Below are 19830 nucleotides of genomic sequence, written 5' to 3'. Positions count from 1 at the left end.
GCTGCCTTCTCAATAGAGCCAGAATTGGCCAGAAGCCAGACTTTGTGGAAGCTCTTGAGGTGTAAAGGTGGCTATTATCAGTCCTGATGAGCTTCAACTCACAAATCAATATTTTCCCATTACCAGCTCTGCCTCCAGACATTTTTGTATCTGAAACATTGAAAACATTACCTCTATTACAGTCATTCCCCATCTCTATATCGACCACGTGACCCAAGGCAGCTCATGGATGGTGGAATGCCCACTGCAGCTGTCACTACGAGAGCTGCGCTGATCAGAAATTACGAAGAGACTGATGGTGATAATATTCAAAGTCATTTCCTTTGGTAGAAATTCCAAATAAACCTCCATTCTCTCTCGATAGTGACAAATGTAAATAAGGAGCTGAATATGAATATATATATATATATATATATATATATATATGCAACTGCTTCAAAAGCATTGACTAAAAGCCCTCTGGCAAAGACAAAATTAAGCAATCAAAAGTCTTACACTTTTGCCACCAATTAGCTTGTTCTGTGTTTGGTTTTTGCTTTTAAACTCCTGATAAAATAAAGGAAAGGGTCATATAATTTTCTGACCAAAGCAAACAGAAGTCTCAGGGAAAAGAAAGAACTTATTTCTCAAACATAGCTTATCTTAATATTGCAACTAATAGCTATAATAAAGCACTCTAAAATTTAGAGGTGCATGATGATGTAGAAAAAATCATTTTATATATAAAAATAATAAAGCTAAGATATTTTTAAGTCCAAATAAACCTTTATTTTACTTGAGGGAAGCATTCATATTTTTATTTACTCCTTGGTGTCTGCTTGAAGCTAAGTGGTTATAATGCATTAACAGAAGAACTTTCAGGAAATGAGGCAAAGTCATAAAAAAGGAAATACAGAAAAATATTTTAAATATAGGAAAAACTCCTGTATACCACCCTATAGCCCACTATCCACAGATTTAAAAAAAAAAAAAAAAAAAAAAAACAACTATAACAGATGTGCAGCAGAAATTGAGAGAAATTTTTACTTGCACTAATCTGAGCTAACAGCTGTCATTAGGGCTGACTCGGTAATACTTCTGTCATCACTTCTAAAAACCAGCTTTTCAAATGTGGAAAGGGGAATTTGCAAATATGAGAGGGAAAATTTAAGGATATAAATTTGGCTGTTATCAGTCTTGAAGTTCATCACCTATTAAACTCACAATCAATATTTTTCCATTATCAGCTCTGCCTCCAGACATTTTTATATGGAAGCATTGAAAATATCACTTCTAGGGACGCCTGGGTGGCTCAGTCGGTTAAGCGTCTGCCTTCGGCTCAGGTCATGATCCCAGGGTCCTGGGATCGAGTCCTGCATCGGGCTCCCTGCTCTGCGGGGAGCCTGCTTCTCCCTCTGCCTCTGTCTCTCTCTCTGTCTCTCATGAATAATAAATAAAATCTTTTTTTTAAAAAAAAATATCACTTCTATTGTGGTTATTCCTCTTCACTATATTGACTACATTTTTGAAGAAACTCGTATGGAATTTTGAGATTTTTGGATTGCAGGTAAACTTTAAGTGAATATTTTCAACATGTAAATGTCCTGGCAACTCAACCAAAGGGCACAATAACAGAGCGATAACTGAATAGCATAGGCTTTACTGTCAGATGGTCCAGACTTAAATACCAACCTTACCACTTTATGACCCTGGACAAGATATTTAAACTCCTGAGCCTCTATTTCTTTCTCTGAAAAATGGGGATAATAATAGCATCTACCCATTCAAGGATATTTTGAAGATTAACTATTACACATACATATAAGTATGTATGTATGTATATGTGTATATATATATATATATATATATCTACATAGGTCTATGTGAGGGGGGGGTGTGTGTGTGTGTGCAGCTTAGAACCATGCCTAGCATATCATACACATTCTTTTAAGTTCCAGATGCTGTGTTGCTATTATTTATTATTAGTGTCACTGTAAAACTACCATACAACTTAGCCTACAGATCAGACTGTGGCACTGATTGATTTAAAATCCGTGTCTCTGTAAAACTTGACTCATGAGCAAAGTCCAACGAAACATATTTCTTTTTTTTTTTCCATTGAGAATTGTTTTGAGAAGTTATATTTACTGAATAGACTGCTTATTTGGTGTTGTATATATACATGGAAAATATGACCATGACTCATAGCAAAGCTATTTTATCAAATTCAGTTTTGGGTCATGAATCAGAGGACATCAAAGATTTCTACAATTTCACATTCAATTTGTGGCAACCAGGGGTATTTGGTTGGGTTAATTATTTTAATGACACATTTCAACTTGTGCTTATCCCGTATTTAAGCATAAGATAGGATTCTTTGCTACATTCTTTGGTGAGAGTTCTATTGGAGTTGGGACCAAGTTTAAGTCTCTGAGCTGACTTGATGGTTAGCATGGGGGAGTGAGGTATGGTTTTCCAAGGAAGATAAGGAGATTGTGTTTTTAACCATTTTTTCTAGAAAACGAAGAGCCATATTCTTTTACTGTTAGTAATGTAATTTCATATTCTCTTTGTTAACAAAAATCTATACTGTGTATAGGTAGTAAATATAACTACAGGATCATTATTCCTCCTTTTGCTATTAAAAAAAAAAAACTCTTCCTTTTCTGACTCTCTCAAAATGGTTCTTCTAACTCTGCCCTTTTTCATCTGTCAGACATTGATTTTTTTTTCAGCATTTAATGGAATGAAAATTAAGAGAACCACATTGTATTTAAAAAAGAAAAAACAAACAAACCTCACCGTTCAACTCCTTATCGTGATACAATATGTTTTCAGACACCAACAAATCTAAGGGTATCAGCTCTAGCTTGGGAAGAAATACGGTGTTTCATTACATCCTTCTAAGTCCACAGGGCCAGGCTAAGCGTAAGCCTTTCCAGAGACTACCAAATAACTGAAATCCTGTATGGCTTTTTACATTTCTCAGAAACTTAGTGGTAAATTTTTCCAACTAAGTATTTTGAAGCGGGAAAGCAATATCTTTAAATTGAGCATGGTCTCAAGGCTAAAATCCTAACCATCGCTCTTTATTTGCATTGTTACTTTAGATATCTCAACAATGCATTAGTTTTAGTTGATTAACAAAAAGCCACTGAAATGCACAATGAACTAGAATAATGAGGCACTGATAGCATTCTCAGTGCCAGATAAACATGCCTCACAGAAGGCTTAACTGTCACATACCTACAGTTTCAGCTGTTTGAGAGAGTTTTGATAATAGCCTGAAATGTCAAAATTCAGCTGCCAACGCGAAGCTGTCAGCTTTCAAAATGCTCTATGGAGTGCTTAGGGCATTAATTCCAAGGAGCAACTGAGCTGCCCTACAACTCGACAGTTTATCCTAGTTTTGGGAGAGCCTTGTATCTGTGCAAATCTAGGAAATGTAACTGCAGCTCTAAGATAAGGAACTGTGATTGGAGCACAATCTCTCAGAAAATAGCACAGAGGCCATTTGGGTGCTAGATATTCAAAGGGCTTTTGAGGTCTCTGGAAATGAAGCTAACTTCTGCTACACTAGCTGGCTCACAGCTGGGCAGAAAGCACTTAGGCACTGCTTTGGCCAAGATTCTCAAGGTGGAAAATGATATCCTGGGACTGCTCCTTCCTCTGCTGGTGACCCTGCTAAGTAGAAGCAGTTTCCACGATTACGACTGCAATTTCTCATCAAGCATTACATAACCCATATCATTTCACCTTCCTAAAATAAATTATTCATGTCATTTGAGAATTCATCTGGGAGCTGCAGGTCAAATGCCCCATTTGCTGCTAAATTACTGTTAACATTTTTTCCCTTTTTTCCCTGATTTATTAGCTGTTTACACAGAATATTGCTTGAATATAATACATTTTCCTCAGTGAAGTATATCTGCAAAGAAGCAAATCTTTATTTCTTTTTGAACCCCCAATGTCAAGTTAAGGATTATCAGTGGCCCTGAAAAAAATCGAATACCATCCCCCCAAATTCACATACATACAAAAAATTTCTCAACTGACACTATCCCATCAAAGTCTTGAACACATTTCATTTCATGTCTATTTCATGAAGACAGTGTAGTGATGGGAAGTAGTCTGTAGAAAATATTTCTACAAGTATTACTTTCTATGTGGGGTTGACCAAGTTCATTTAGTGGCATTCAGCTGGCAGATGAGAGATCCCAAACCCTTACATATCCAGTGCCTGACGGTGACGGCTGTAAGAGGATGGTTGACCAGATCACCTATACCTCGCCTCTCCAGTATGGCAGTGGCAGGGTAGTGGACTTCTTACCTGACAGCTCAGGGCTCCTCTAGGCTCCTCTAGTATGCCATGAGACATGAACAGAAGCTGCCAGTATCATAAGTCTGAAGCCCAGAACAGCATCACATCTGTGATAGTCAAAACAGAGGACACTTCCAGATTCAAAAGAAGGGGACATTGACATGAGAAACAGCCTCCCTGCCCCCAACACTTCTCAATGAGAAGGGTGTCAAAGAATGTGTGGCTGTATTTAACCTCTCATGCAATCATTTACAGTACAGGATCCACTAGTGATTCAGTGAAATGTGCTTCTTCCACCATACATAGTCACATACTTTATTAATAATAAAATAAAAATAGGCCTGTGCTAAAAATATACACATTCTGAAACTTAAAATTTTTAAAACATGACTATGTAAAAAAAAAACAAAACTTCCTTTTCTGTCAACAAATAGAATTAAAATTCTTAAGCAGATTGAGTTTTGTGATTATCATGGGCTGAACTGTGCCTCTCAAAAATTCTTATGTTGAAGTCCTAATTCTCAGTGCCTCAAAATGTGACTGTATTTGGAGTTAAGGTCTTTCGAGAGGCAATTAAGTTGAAGTGGGGTCATTAGGGTTGACCCCAATTCAATATGACTGGTGTAGAGGAAAAGAGGTTAAGACAAAGGCATGTGGAGAAGGAAGACCATGTGAAGGCACAAGGAGAAAATGCCAACTACAAGTCAAGGAAAGATGCTCAGAAGAAATCAACCCTGCTGACATCTGACCTCAGCCTTCTAGCCTCCAGAGTTGTGAGATAATAAATTTCTATTGTTTAAGCCACCCAGTCTGTGGTACTTTGTTGTGGCAGCCCTAGCAGACTAATACGGTCATGTTTGGCTTTAGTCATTGCATTGGTAGATTTTACAACTGCTCTTTTCTTCAGCTACTGAAGCAGATATGCTGGATAGCACTAAAGCTAAAATTTGTTGTCCCATAGGGTACTTTAAATAGTCTTCACTCATTCTCATTTCAGATGCAGCAATAGGAATTGCCAAAAACAAGATTAATAAGCAATTTATTTCAAAAACATTTGAACTCATATCCTAATATTTACCCAAAAAAGCTATCTGAATAAATTTGCAGATGGTTTACTTGTTTGCTTCATTTTTTAATCATTAAATAAAAACGTAATTGTTTTGCTAATTTTTTTCAGAGGTCACTTTTGAATTTCTTTTGCATTTGTTATGCTTTCTCCACAATGGATTTTTCATCTATTTTAATTAATTGGGTTGGAATAAAAATCTAAATAAGGCTACACCTTGAAATTGTAGGTCTAGCTGGAACAGGTCTAGCTCAGGTCTAGTTGGAAATTTCTCTCCCTCTCTCTCAATTATTTCTTCCATTTACTCCCACATTTCACCCTATCTTTGTTTTCTTCTTACTTTCATAGTTGCTTGTTTTCACAAAAGTGTTTTACATACTCCTCTTAAAATGATCATTCTTTAAAAGTCAGTGTGCCTCGTAAATCTGTAATTGGTACTCTCCTCTTTTTCCCTTTACAAACAATTCCTGGATGAGCTCATTCATCCTCCAGGTTTTAGCTATCTCTATGTGCTCAAGACTCCAAAATATTTGTTTCCAGCCCAGCTATTTCCATGTTGTCCAGACCCATATATCCAAATGCTAACTGGAATCTCTATTTGAGTGTTCCACTGGCTCTTCAAAGTCAATAGGTCCAAAGATTTATTCATCATCAGTTACCTTAGTTTGCTCCTCCATTTTGTTCATTAATATTATGAATGATCCAGTCATACCAATGACCCAAGCAGAAAACTGAAATCATCGTTGATTCCTTCCTTTTTTTACCCCATACAAACAATCAGTCTTCAAAGCATAAATCCTCTTCCTTCTTAGGATCTTTTGAATCTATATCTATCTATCTATCTATCTATCTATCTATCTATCTATCTATCTATCTATCTATGCATCTATCTATGCATCTATCCACCTATCTATTTCTACTTCTAGTGCCTGAGTTATGGCTTTTATAATTTATTATCTATTTCAACTGCCTGCTAATAGATATTCCTTCCCCTGGCTTTGCTCTGCTTTTAATTCATCCTCCACACTGTCACCAAAGTGCTCATTCCGAAGGGAAATCAGATCAAGCTCCTTTCTTGCTTAGGATCCTTTAATAGTGACACATAAAACCACACCCAGTTCTGAGTAGTCTATATTTCCTAACATGGCATTCAAGGAGGATCCTTGTTTCTTCTTTTTAATAATTCCAACCCCTTACTTCAAAACACACCTTGGATATCACTTCACCCAGAATGCTTTCTGATTCCCTTCCTAGATTGACTTCCCAGATCCCAATTTTTGTCCTTTGTTTTCCCGTGCCTACCTCTACCACAGTACTTTCACATCCTTTTACAATCATGCATATATTCATCTCCTACCCAAAAGGCTCTCACCCCAGAGAGCAGCTACTAGATCTTATTTGTTATCCTGAACACATAGTGCCAATCACCGTATATTTTCCAAATAAATAAACGGATACAGTTGTCATATTGATAAAATTTCCATTGGAACTCTCAACTAAGGTTTAAGACTGAACAACACTGTATCTCAGTGCCTTGAAATAAAACTCTGGAACCACAGAAATCACTTCCAAGTACAAACTCTGTCCATACAAAGTAGATCCACTCATTTGGAGAGCAGTCCTTGAAGGTCCTGCTTGTTTGCTGACTCTTGAAGAAAACCTGTCCGGAAGATGACCGAGCGGTGGTAATTTAAAGAGCAATTACCTGTGCATAGCACTGGAAACGTTTCTGGCTGGTGGGAAGGAGAAACATAAGGATGCTCTTAAAACAAAGACACTGAGCTGGCAGCAAATGACTGAACACATGTGAGGGCAATTAACTCCTACGATCATGACTCTAATATTCAGTGCAATAATCAAGTGCAGAATCACAGGATGTATTTTATAAACTTAACAGTGTTAGAGGGCAAAAACAACAACAAACCACAATATCATGAAAACACAAGCTAACTGTACTTAGTGGAATTTTTTTTTTTTTTTACCTCCCTAAAGTAAATATGTTTTCTGACAATATAATGGCCATGAATATCAGGCCACAATTCTAGATGTGTTAAAAAAAAAAAAAAAAAGCTCTATTTTCTATAATAATTACTGACCCCAAGCACCATTTCATTGAGATTGTGGAAAACTTAATATTACCATTCTTTGGGTTCTCTTCTCCTTTTAATAGGATTCTATCAAAGTTCTAAGATCTTCTCCCAAGCCAAGGCATTGGGCAGAAGGTGGAGACTAGAATATCCTGTTCTGACGTATTGTTCACACAGCTTGCCTATGAGGTGTATGATGTCCTTTTCAGCTGGTCCGTAGGTCTCTGCTGCTTCTATGGAGGAGCTGTCTATGGTTCGCTCTGCACAGACTCAGCAGACAGCTTTTTGTCCCAGGGTATACTAAAGTAATACACGGGCCCTCTTTCACTCCCAGTAACAAATGACTCTCTTCTCTTCCTCTTGTCAGCCTGGGAGCATCTCTTTATCAGCTGTGAAGCAGTCCCTAAAGGCATTTTATCTAAACTTATGAATCCTCTGCCTGAATTGGGGCCTTTTTAGTAGTGGAAATGATTTAAAATGGACATTTCATGTGTAGATCACTTTTTCTAATCATTTTTCACCTGCAGAAAATCAAGGCATTTATTGTTGTTTAAATAGTCAATTAACTCTAGATTACCAGGGCACTTGCCCCTTCAAAATGAGTCTAAAAGGCTGGCACATGCTACAGCCACAAGACTAATAAGGTAAACAGTATACTCTACTGGTCGAGGAATATGGGATCTGTCTAAGGTGGTGCCATCCCTCACTCTAGAGCTATGGCTAGATCATCTAATTTTCAAGACATGTTGAAAACAGGGATTTTTGGGGCACCTGGGTGGCTCAGTCGTTAAGCATCTGCCTTCGGCTCAGGTCATGATCCCAGGGTCCTGGGATCGAGCCCCACATCGGGCTCCCAGCTCTGCGGGAAGCCTGTTACTCCCTCTCCCACTCCCCCTGCTTGTGTTCCCTCTCTCACTGTCTCTCTCTGTCAAATAAATAAATAAAATCTTAAAAAAAAAAAAAGAGGGCGCCTGGGTGGCTCAGTTGGTTAAGCGACTGCCTTCGGCTCAGGTCATGGTCCTGGAGTCCCGGGATCAAGTCCCACATCGGGCTCCCTGCTCAGCAGGGGGTCTGCTTCTCCCTCTGCCCTCTTCCCTCTCGTGCTCTCTGTCTCTCATTCTCTCTCTCTCTCAAATAAATAAATAAGATCTTTAAAAAAAAAAAAAAGAAAAGAAAAGAAAACAGGGATTTTCATGCAAAAGGTCTTGGATTTTTTAAATGAAGTCGCAACACACTATGTTCATACATAGTGCAAGCTAAACAAAATACACCAGAAGGTAGATAAATTAGGCCCATTAATTACCAATTGCATAATCTAAATACAAGTGTATCACTTGGTCAAAGAACCAGGGCTACTGTACTTAATACCATGCAGGAAGGATTTCTTTTCATCAGTGAGTGATCTTGTGAAAATCCATTAGCTCTCTTTTTCCATTTTTTACCAAACTCAAATTTCTGCTGCTACAGATTATAAAGGCAGGATGTGAGATTTCCTCTATCATTAGAAAATGTGTTATCTCTGGCTTTTAGACATCACAGTGCCAAGCAAAGCCATGAAGATAAGAAATCTATTTTCTTGGGTTTCTCCCCCTTTTCCTATCACTGCCAGTTCCTGAACCTCTTCAGAAGACTACCAGCACAACTCCATCCCTATTCAGCCAACAGAGCCCCATTCCTTTAGGTCCTTTGAGTGAATGCTAGTAACTGCTATGATCCACAGAATCATTTAGAATCAGACCAGAGTACAAAATTGCACCATCTACACAAGCAAATTCTGAGTCACTAAACTGATGATATTCTTCTCCCAGAAGCCAAGAATTCATACATATAAATTATTCTTTGTAGTTACACAGACTATTTAAGGTACTATTTACCCTTTTATTTAACTGAGGTATAATTTTCATAAGCTTACTTTCTGGCACAGAATAGTGACTGCACATTTGTGATTTCTTAATTGGTTAAATACAGAAAAGGAATTCTCCAAAACTCACCAGGAAACCTTATTAGTATTTGCAAACTTATTGACACATCATTTAATTTAGTCATCTATTTAGTTGAGGCATAAAAAATGCTCCCAAAGACCTAGGATTTTGGCCATGTTAGATTAGTTAACTGTTACCACATCACACACTATCTAAAACTTAATGTCTTAAAACAACAATGATTTAGTTTTTCTCATGATTCTGTGGCTTGGCTGGGCAGTCTGATCTGTTTTTGCCTAGACTCACACATGTGATTTCATTGAGTAGAAGAGTGGCCAGGCAAGGAGGATGCACAATGGCCTTACTTACATATCTAGGAGTGGGTGCTGGCCATCAGCTAGGATGCCTTGATTCTCCTCCACCTGGCCTCTCATCTTCCAGTAGGCTAGCCTGGCTCCCTCTCCTGTTGGTCTCAGTGGAGAGGGTAAAGGCAGAAGCTGCAAGACCTCTTTGTTGTTAGGTCCCAGAATTTGCCAAATTTCACTTCCACTCATTCTTTTGGTCAATGGGAGTCACAAGGCTAGCTCCAGTGGTGTAACTCCTCCTGATCTAGAAACCTATAGACTAAAAGGAAAAAGTTATTTGCCAATCCAGACTCAAAAGAGTAGAGAAATAGAGTCCAACTCTGAATGGAGGGAATATACATTCCAGGATGAAAAGAATTTGCAACCACATTTTGCAATCTACCCCACATGATGACTCCTTGTAAAATTTTTACAAACGTTATTCTCTATGTATAGAGAAACATGACTCTAAACTCCTCTGGAAAAAACTTTTCTGAAGAAGCACCCAACCAAGGATTATCAGTTACCTCCTGTATGACACTATAAGTCCTCTTGCTTTTACTTTTCTGTTCCAGCTCCAGCTACTGCAATTAACCAACTTGCTTCACAGAGGCAGGGCTCCCCCTAGGGTGTACAGAGTCCTGGGCAAATTTTCTTTTAATTTTTTATTGTTATGTTAATCACCATACATTACATCATTAATTTTTGATGTAGTGTTCCATGATTCATTGTTTGTGCATAACACCCAGTGCTCCATGCAGAACGTGCCCTCTTTAATACCCATCATCAGGCTAACCCATCCTCCCACCCCCCTCCCCTCTAGAACCCTCAGTTTGTTTCTCAGAGTCCATAGTCTCTCATGGTTCGTCTCCCCCTCCGATTTCCCCCCTTCATTCTTCCCCTCCTGCTTTCTTCTCCTTCTTCTTCTTCTTCTTCTTCTTCTTCTTCTTCTTCTTCTTCTTCTTCTTCTTCTTCTTTTTCTTAACATATATTGCATTATTTGTTTCAGAGGTACAGATCTGTGATTCAACAGTCTTGCACAATTCACAGCGCTCACCATAGCACATACCAAGAAACTCATTTTAGACCCTGGGCAAATGTTTTTAACAGGGCCTAGTGACCACATAAACAATGTGAGCTACTCAAAATCAGCATGTCAGCACCATTATGCAGGCCCGATTTCACACTATCCCACAAAAAAAACTACTACCCTGACCATCTGCCCCAAGGCTTCCCTGTTCTCTGAGGCATCTGATAATCCATGGCACAGTTCTTTGGCCCACCTCTGTGATAGGCAATTGTATACAAGCTCAGGCTCAGGCTGACTTTTCAAATTCCTGCTTTTCAAACTAGAAGGCTTCTCCAAAATCCCAGAAGTCCTCTCAGTCTACATGTAAGCACTGCCCAGAATGGGAAGAGAGGTATTAGCCCCTGGGGCAACTCTCGTTAAATGGTGGATGGGAGACAGTAGGTAAATGTCCCAGCCTCCCATCCTATGGTTAGACAATTCTGAGAAATGTACAGACTGCCTCTCAGAATTCTTGGTGGAATAGAGCTCCTACTGCTTACAACAGGGACCTCAATAAAACACCTTTGTATTGTCTTTTTCTCCTTCCCTCTTTCTCCCAACTCCCTCACTCTTGCTTCCTGGGACCACCTTCCAAATAAGTTACCTGAACCCCAAGCCTTTATTCAAGCTCTTCTTTCAAGGGAACCCAAATTAAGACACCCATGGAACTGATTTCTTTGCCAAAACGTGGACAAGCTAAAAGTGCATGGTAAAAGAGTTAAACCATGGAGTAAAACTGTAATGAATAGGAGACTGAGTCAGCAGATAAATTCTTACTATCACCCCACCCCAGAGATTCTTCTGAAATGTAATCATTTATATAGCCTTTCCAAGACCTCTTGAAGTTGAATAGTCAATCAGGCTTGATACCAGGCAGTAGTCAGTTTCATAACACATCTTCGTATGGGCTGCTCTTTTTTTCTTTCTTTCACTCCCCTCCCTGCCCCTTGCTCCCTGGGATTGAACTCTCTAATAAAATAATAACACATAAGACCTTAACTCAGGCTCTACTTCCTAAATAACCCAGGCTAAGATACCACAACCCAGAATTCAAGTCAACCAATAGTTAGTGTGTCAATATGGGGCATAAAGATTATCTACAGTTCAGGCAGACTTCCTGGTTTCTGGTCCAGGATGTAAGAAGCTTAGAAGTCACTGCTTCATCCTAATAAGAAAAAAAGCTGAGCAAATTGAAAAATCAACATTCTTTCTATATCCATCAGTGTTTTGAGGTCACAGGACAAACTGTTGCCCCACAAACTGGGAGACACAACCAGGTGGATACAGTGAATCACAACTTACCAAAGCAGAAATCTCTGAGAGAACCAGTGCAAGGGTAGGAAAACCTGAAATTTACTTGCAAATTAGTGGTGACTCAGTATAGACAACTGAGAGTTTAAAAACTCCAGGGTGACCCAGTCATAGAGGAGTGCCCACCCACCATTGTGGGTTTTACCTCTAGGAACTTTACTAGATCCACAAAGAAAATATTAGAGAATTCCATCATGGGGAGAAGAAAAGGAACCATCTTGAAATAAGAGAATTCTGTTCTTATTTAAAAGACTTGCCTTCAGGAGAAATTATTTCACCACAGCCTAGCCTGTTGGGATTTTATCAGAAACTAACCTATGTGGGGTAAGAGAAATACCCAACTCCAGCATTCTCTAGCCATCCTGTCACACCTAAGCAATGGGGGACTGAAAGGCACTGGTAAATTTCAAAGCTCAGGGGCAGAGACTCACCAAAAGACTGAGACCCAATCATAGGACTATAATACACATCCCCTCCCCACAAATCTGACCACTACATTGCTAAAGTTCTATTCACTACGGTCCTTTTACCCACTATATCATGTCCACCTTTCAAGAAAAAAATTACAAGGCATTTTAAAAGGTAAAAAAGTTTGAAGAGACTGAACAAACATCAGAACCACAGTCAGATAAGGCAGGAATTATCAGACAAGGGATTTTTTTTTTAAACTATGACTAATATGCAAAGGGATTTAATGGAAAAAGTAGACAACATGCAAGAACAGATGGATAATTTAAGCAGAGAGATGGATATTCTAAGAAAGAATCAAAAAGAAATGCTAAGGATTGAAAACACTGTAACAAATGAAAAAAATGCTTATGATGGGCTCATTAGTAGTCTAAACACAGCTGAGAAAAGAATATCTAAGCTTAGCAATATGACAACAGAACTTCCAATACAGAAAGGCAAAGAAAAAAAAAAAAAAGACTGGGAAAAAACCCAGAACAGAATATTTAAAAGCTGTGAGGCAACAACATAAGATGCAATATACATAATGGGAATACCAGAAGGAGAAGGAAGAGAGAAAGGAACAGAAGCAATGTTTGAAACAATAATGACTAAGAACTTTCCCCAAATTAATGCCAGACACCAAACTATAGATCCAAGAAGTTTAGAAAACACTAAGCAGAACAAGTACCAAATAAAACCAAAAACAAACAAAAAACATCTAGGCATATCATATTCAAATTTCAGAAAATCAGAGCTATTTTAAAATCTTGAAAGAAACCAGAAGAAAAAGAACTCTAATAAGGAGCAAAAATAAAAATTATATCCATCTTCTTCTCAGAAACCATATAAGCAAGAAGCAAGTGGAGTGAAATATTAAAGTGCTGAGAAGAAAAAAAGTCACCAACCTACTGGAATTTTGTATCCTGTGAAATTAACCTTCAAAAGTAAAAGAGAAACAAAAACTTACAGACATGCAAAAATTGAGAGAATTTGAGAGAATTTGTTTTCAGTAAATCTGTTAAAAGAATGTTAAAAGAAGTTATTTAGAAAGAAGAAAAAAATATAGGTCAGAAACTGGAATCTACATAAACAAAGGAAGAATACTGGAGAAGAAATAAGTGAAGATAAAATAAAAACTTTTACTCTTCTTATTCTTAATTGATCTAACAAATAACAATTTGTTCAAAATAATGATAGAAACAATGTATTCCATTATATATATATATATATATATATGAAGGATTATCTATCTATATATATATTCCATTATATATATATGTATATATATATATATATATATATATAATGGAAGGATTAGGAAGATTTGTGTCATTATAAGGTATTCATGCTACCCATGAAGTAGTATAGTGTTATTTGAAGGTGGACTTGGATTAGTTGTAAATGTATATTATAAATTCTGGGACAATCACTAAAAAAATTAAGAAGAAGTTTAATTGATATGCTAAGAAAGGAGAGGAAAATGAATCACATAACCTATTCAATTAAAACCAAAAAGGCAGAAAAAGTGTGAAGGACAAAAATAATAACAAAGAACAAAAGTAAAAAATAGAGAATAACAAATATGGTAGATTCTAATCCATCTACATCAATAATCACTTTAAATGTCAATGGTCTAAATATACCACCTAAAAGACAGAGATTATCAGGGTGGACCAAAAAACAGACCCAACTATATGTTTTATAAAAGAAACCCAATTTAAATATAAAGACACATGTAAATTAAAAGTAAAGGGATAGAGAAAGATATACCATCATAATACTAATCAAAAGAAAGCAGGAGTAGCAATCATAATTTCAAGAGAGAAACTTCAGAGAAAGGAAAGTTATCAGGAATAAAGAGGAGCATTACATAATTGTAAGGGGTCAATACTCCAAGAAAACATAACAATCCTTAACATGCATGTGCCTAACAAAAGAGAATCAAAATACATGAGGCAAATACTGATAAAACCACAAGGAGAAAAAGATGAATCCACTATTATAGTTGGAAGCTTTAACACCCTTCTATCAGAAATTGACAGATCTAACAGCTAGAAAATAGTAAGAAAATAGTTAAACTCAACAATACCATCAATCAACTGGATATAATTGACATCCAACAACAACAGAATACATATGCTTCTCAAGCTCACATGAAACATGCACCAAGATAGACCACATTCTGAGCCATAAAATACACCTTCTTAAATTTAAAAGAACAGAACATATCATGCAATGTCTGGTCTCAGACTACAATGGAATTATCTAGAAATAACAGAAAGATAGTTGTAAATTCCCAGAATACTTGGAGATTAAACTACACACACCTAAATAATACATGGATCAAAGGAGAAATCTCAAGAGAAATTGAAAAATGTTTTGAGCTAAATGTAAATGAAAGCATCTTATCAAAATTTGTGGGATGTAATGAAAAGCAGTGCTTAGAGGGAAGTTTACAACATTTAATGCATATATTAGAAAGGAAGAAACATCTAAAACCAATCATCTAAGTTTCAACTTGAAAAACCAGAAAAAAAACAAAGCAAATCAAATCCAAAGTAGCAGAAGAAATAACAAAAATTAAAGCAGAAATCAATTACACTGAAAATAGGAAATCAATAAAGAAAATTAACCCAAAGCAGATTCTTTGAAAAGATCAATATAATTAATAAGCCTCTAGTCAGGCTAACTAAGAAAAAAAGTGGGGGGGGAGAAAACACACAAATTACCAATATAAGAAATGAAATAGGGGGCATCACTATCCCATGGACATTAAAAGGATAATGAAGGAATATTGTGAATAACTCTATGCCCACAACTTTGATAACCGAGATGAAATGGGCCAATTCCTTGAAAGACACAATCTACCAAAAGTCAAATAAGAAGAAATAGACAACCTGAATAGTCCCTCATCCACTTAAAAAATTTAAAAAATTAATAAGCTTCCACACAGAAAGCATCAGGCCCAGATGGTTTCACTGGTGAAATTTACCAGATACTTAAGAAAGAAATTATAATAATTCTCTATAATCTCTTCTGGAAGATAGAAGAAGGAATACTTCCTAACTCATTTTATAAGCATTTTCCTAATACCAAAATCAGACAAAGATATTACAAGAAAAGTACAGACCAATATCTCTCATGAACACCAATGCAAAAATCAACAAAATATTAGCAAATTGAATCCAATAATGTATAAAAAGAATTATACACCACAACCAAATGGAATTTATCCCAAGTAATACAAGGCAGTTTCAACATTCAAAAATCAATTAATGTTATCCAGCACATCCACAGGCTAAAGAAGAAAAATCATATGATCATATTAATAGGTGCAAAGAGGGATTTAACAAAATCCAACACCAATTCATGATTTAAAAAAAAAACCTCTTAGGAAACTAAGAATAGAGTGAAATTTCCTCAGCTTAATAAAGAACATCTACAAAAAATCTACAGCCAGCATCATACCTAATAATGAGGAACTTGAAGCTTTCCAGCTAAGATTAGGAACAAGGCAAGAAACTCCCTTCCCACCACTGCTTTTCAGTATCGTACCAGAAGTTCTAACAAATGCAACAAAACAATAAAAGGAAATAAAAGGTAAACCAAATGGGAAGGAAGAAATAAAACTGTCTTTGTTCACAAATGACATGATCATCTATGTAGAAAATCTGAAGAAATCAATAACAACAAAAAACTCACGCTAATAAGTGAGTATAGCAAGGCTGAAGAATACAATAAAAGTCAATCACTTTCCTATACACGAACAATTAACAAGTGGAATCTGACATTAAAAACACATCATCTATATTAACACCCCAGAAGAGGAAATATTTAGGTATCAATCTAATAAAATATGTGCAAGATCCATATGAGAAAAATTATAAAACTCTGATGAAAGATATCAAAGAAGAACTAAATAAGTGGAAAAAAACTTCATTTGCATAGATAGGAAGATTCAATATGGTCAAGAAGGTCAGTCATCCCAACTTGGCCTATAGATTCAACATAATTCCAATTAAAATTCCAGCAAATTACTTTGTGGATATCAACAAATTGTTTCTAAAGAGTACATGGAGAGCCAAAAGACTCAGGATAGTCAACTCAATATTGAGGAACAAAACTGTAAGACTAAAACTATCCAACCTTAAGACTTACTGTAAAGCCACAGTAATCAAAACAGTGTGGTATTGGTAAAACAATAGACAAACAGATCAATGAAAAAAAATAGAGAACCCACAAATAAACACACATAAATACTGTAAACTGATCTTTGACAAAGGAGCAAAGACAGTCTTTTCAACAGACAGCACTGGAATAACTGAGTATCCACATGCAAAAAAAAAAAAAAAAAAAGAATCTAGACACAGACCTTACACTCTTTACCAAAGTTAATTCAAAATGAATCACAGATTTAAATGTAAAACACAAAGCTAATAAACTCCTAGAAGATAACACAGAGAAAAACTTAGATGACCTTGGGTAAGGCAATGACTTTATAGATACCACACCAAAGAAACAAATCATACAAAAAATAATTGGAAAACTGGGCTTCATTAAAAGTAAAAACTTTTGCTCTGAAAAAGGCAATGTCAAGAGAATGAAAAGACAAGCCACAGACAGGGAGAAAATATTTGCAAAATGATAAATCTGATAAATGACTGTTGTCTGAAATATACCAAAAAAAAACAAAACAAAACCTTAAAACTCAATAATATGAAAGCAAACAACCAGATTAAAAGAACTGGCCAGGGCGCCTGGGTGGCTCAGATGGTTAAGCGTCTGCCTTCGGCTCAGGTCATGTTCCCAGGGTCCTGGGATCGAGTCCCGCATCGGGCTCCCTGCTCCTTGGGAGCCTGCTTCTCCCTCTGCCTCTCTCTCTCTCATGAATAAATAAATAAAATCTTTAAAAGAAAAAAGAAAAAAAAAAAGAACTGGCCAAAGACCTGAACAGACACCTCACCGAAAGAGATATACAGATGGCAAATAAGCATACAAAAAAGTGGTCAACATCAGGGCACCTGGGTGGTTCAGCCATTAAGCGTCTGCCTTTGGCTCAGGTCATGATCCTGGGGTCCTGGGATGGAGCCCCACATAGGGCTCCCTGCCCTGTGGGAAGCCTATTCTCCCTCTCCCACTCCCCCTGCTTGTGTTCCCTCTCTCGCTGTGTCTCTCTCTGTCAAATAAATAAATAAAATCTTAAAAAAAAAAAAAAGAAAAAAAGAAAAAATGCTCAACATCATGTCAGAGAATTTCAGATTAAAATGTTGATGGAGCACCTGGGTGGCTCAGTCAGTTAAGTGTCTGCTTTCAGCTCAGGTCATGATCCCAGGGTCCTGGGCCCAGCTCCCTGCTCAATGGGGAGCCTGCTTCTCCCTCTGTCTGTTGCTCCCCCTGCTTGTGCTCTCTCTGTCAAATAAATAAATAAAATCTTTAAAAATAAATAAATAAATGAAATATTGAGATATGACTACATGCATACTAGAATGGTCCAAATACAGAATACTGATAACACCAAATGCTGACGAGGATGTGGAGCAACAGGAACTCTCATCCAATCCTTATGGGAATGCAAAATGGTACGGTCACTGTGAAAGCTGGTTTGGTGGTTTCTTACAGAAGTAAACGTACTCTTACTATACAATCCAGCAATTGTGCTCCTTGGTAGTTAATGAAAGAATGTGAAAACTTATAGCCACAAAAACCCTGCACACAAACGTTCATAGCACCTTTATTCGCAATTGCCAAAACTTGGAAGCCACCAAGATGTCTGTAAGCAGGTGAATGGATAAATAAACTGTGGTACATCCAGACAATGGAATATTATTCTGGGCTAAAAGTAATATCAAGCCATGAAAAGACATGGAGGAAACTGAAATTCATATTATTAAGTGAAAGAAGTCCATTTGAAAAGGCTGCATACCGCATATTCCAACTTTACAACATTCTGGAAGAGTTCAGGCACACAGATCAATTCTGGCTCTATCATCTACCTACCTATTTGCCTCTAGTCAAGTGACTTAATCTCTCATTTCCTTAAGTTACCCATCCATGAAATGGGGCTAATAAGTGCCTCCCTCATGGGCTTGTTGTGAGAATTAAAGAAAATAATGCATCTAAATTGATTAGCACTGTGCCAGGCAGAAAAGCAGTGCTCACCAAAACTCTCATGTACGAGAAGCATCCTGTAGTACACTGTAAAAAATATTTTAAAAATAAAGCATAATGAATGCTCTCCAGGAGTTCATAATCTAGAAGAATCTACCAAAATATAGTGACATTAGTTCATAATAAATTCTGTCATAATGAAAAATGTGATTTAATCAGGAGTTAAGGGCTTTAAAAGGAAATTCCACTTCAATCTATTGTAAAAATAGAAACCTTCAGGCACTATGACAAGTTTGAAGACTGTCTCAGATATTTTGTGACCATATAGTCCTCTGCAGAGCTCAAATCCTGGTATTAGTCAGATTTATAGCTTTGATGAACATCACAAACAGGAAGCCACTAAATGCTTCATCAGGGCTATATTTGGTGCTGGTTTAGCCCTTACTTAGAGTACCTTATTCCGTATTGATCCTCTTACCTCAGAAATGATATAACTATCCTTGGGGAAGTAAAAATATACAGAGCTGTGTGAGCTAAGCTTAGCTCCAGGATTTATGTCTGCAAGATATGAAATGCTAAATAGGCAAGGAAGCTCAAGAACATATTTTCATCAAAAAGGCATAGAGACTTGTAGTCCCTGCTATACAAATAACTCCCTAGCAACCATACTGGAAATATGACCACAAAAAAAGGCAATGTATTAGAGTTGTTGATACAATTAAAAATATAGACATACTTGACCCAAAGCCCACTGAAACCTCCTACAAGCTTCACTGGACGTAAGAGAATTTAGTACAGGGAGATTATTAAGGTTAAGACCTTCCCTTCATCCCAAACCAGCTATCGTAATTATACTTCAACAATAACAGTTTTTTTGGTGTGACTCTGAGGATGATTTATAGTGAGGTTCTGATTTAGTTACTTGGAATAATTTTAAGCTTCACATGGCAGAAGTGTATGAAAGGTAGAATTTTATGGAATTTAATGAGTAAAGCAGTTGTCAAAGAATCACTATCAAGGCTTCTGAAACAATACAATTTAATGCAGTGTCTAATCATACCTTTTGAACTAAACTAGAAATTCTGATTTTATAAATATTAACAGTTAAAAAATTATTTAAATGATATTCATAACACCCTTTCTCACACTTTATGTATGCTAAGTCATTTTTTA

Source organism: Mirounga leonina, unplaced genomic scaffold (assembly GCF_011800145.1).
Source record: "Mirounga leonina isolate KUSES-001 unplaced genomic scaffold, KU_Mleo_1.0 Mir_168, whole genome shotgun sequence".
Classification (NCBI taxonomy): Eukaryota; Metazoa; Chordata; class Mammalia; order Carnivora; family Phocidae; genus Mirounga; species Mirounga leonina.
Note: the sequence above shows the minus strand (reverse complement) of the source record.